The sequence below is a fragment of the Triticum dicoccoides genome, chromosome 2B (assembly GCF_002162155.2).
Source record: "Triticum dicoccoides isolate Atlit2015 ecotype Zavitan chromosome 2B, WEW_v2.0, whole genome shotgun sequence".
NCBI classification, from domain to species: domain Eukaryota; kingdom Viridiplantae; phylum Streptophyta; class Magnoliopsida; order Poales; family Poaceae; genus Triticum; species Triticum dicoccoides.
The window spans coordinates 43,825,237-43,827,237 of NC_041383.1; positions in this window are offsets into that span (position 1 = coordinate 43,825,237).

The window sequence follows — 2,001 nt, forward strand, 5'->3', positions numbered from 1 at the left end:
CATACCTGACATAGTTCAGTTCTCGTTGTTCTTCTCCTTCTCCTTCCTCAGCCTGATGCGCCAAGAGCGGCGAGGCGGTGGAGGCAGCGGGATGTAGTCTTCTACCACAATTGGCGTGGTCATGTCGCCCAGCTGTGGGATCGCCGGCGCCACCACCGGTGCGTGGTCATTGTCAGGCACCACCACCATCACGAGGCCACCTTCAGGCAGGACGGGCACGACCATCGCTAGGTCATTCTCAGCCACCACCATCTCTTGCCCATGGTCAGCCACCACCATCTCTTGCCCTTGGTCAGCCACCACCAGTGCTAGGTCATCCTCAGCCTGATGCCCATCGTCATCCTACAGCTCCTCATCCCCACTCTGCTCCTCTTCTCCCCCACTCCAGTCTGGATCATCCTTCTTGTTGTCTTTGCTGCTACCAGAATCGCTGCTGCTTTCGCTAAAGCTAGAGTCGTTGTTGCTTTTGCTATAGCCATAATCACTGCTGCTTTGGCTGTAGCCAGTGTCGTTGCTGCTGCTCCCATTGTCTGTCCAAATGCAACAATGACCGTTAACAGTCGATGTGAGACAAAGCCAAATGTAGAGGAATAAGAAGAGGCAGAACGCACTGACATCTTCGTCGTCAGCGTAGCGCATGCGACACATAGTCGTGTTGAAAACCTTCACGATGAGCATTGTGGCGTCATCATCGTACCTGAAGAGAAGAAAGTACCCGGTCCGCATGTCGTAGGCACTGTAGAACTTCTCCCAGCCACGGCATAGGTACATGTGGCCCTCCTCGATCACCAACTCCACGTCCCACAGCCTACGAACCCCACTGCCGGCCTGTCGGAGCTTCACATTATCTGGTGGATCTTCACCCAGCATGTTCATAAAAGTGTCAGGCAGCCTCTGCAATTTGGGACAAGGAGTGATGTAGCAAACAACAGAGTTATCATAATGAGATGGGTGAAGGGGAGATCTCTCGTTTTATATACCTGCCTCGTGGCTGATACTGAAGTCCCAAGTATGATACTGAAGAACTCGAAAGCATCCAACTCGTACTCCGGTGAGGCAGAGCGGCGGTGGCTGCTTCCTTCCATCTCTGATAAGCAGCAGAAGAGACCAATTAGTACCCTCACACCATTATAGCAGCATAAATTTTGAGCAGAAGATAATCAACTACACCAATGCACTTCCGAAGTTCTCGCTTACCACCCATGATGTTGTTAAGCGAGGACTAGTGCCAAATGCATTTTCGGTACGAAAATACATCACAAGCCACTATGTTATTTAATATCATTCTTCTCGAAGACTAATGATTGTTACATCCTACTAAAATGATGTTCTGTCCTCAGAGATGTCTCGTTGCTTATGAGGAAGCAACAAATAAACACTTGAAAAAAGCACTAACCTAAATCCTTTCTCGTTCTCCTTCCTCCTCCTCCTCTTCTCCTTCCTCCTCCTCCTCCTCTTCTCCTTCCTCCTCCTCCTCTTCTCCTTCTTCCTCCTCCTCCTCCTTCTTCCTTTCTTCTTCTCCTCCTCCTTCCTCCTTTCTTCTTCTTCCTTTCTTCTTCCTTTCTTCTTCTTCTCTTCCTTCCTTTCTTCTTCTCCTTCTTCCTTTCTTCTTCTTCTCCTCCTTCCTCCTCCTCCTCTTTTCCTTCTTCCTTTCTTGTTCTGTTTTTCAACTTTCTTCTTATTCTTCTTCCTTTTTCCTCTTCTTCTTCTTCTTTTTTTCAACTTTCTTCTTCTTCTAATTATCTAAACCTAAATCTAGCACTAACCTAAACCAACCACTAACCTAAACCTATCAATAACCTAATTAAACCTAAACAGTAAAGAAAAATAGTAGAAAAAAACAAAAAAAATGCTTACCTTGCCTCCGGGGGCAAGGGGTGGTGGTGGACGACCGCGGTTAGGGCACCGGCGGCTGGCCTGGCTCCGGGGGGGAGCGAGGCGGAGGCAGGGGGCCCACGGCGAGCCTGGCTCTGGGGGCGGCGTGGGCGCAGGGGCGGCGGC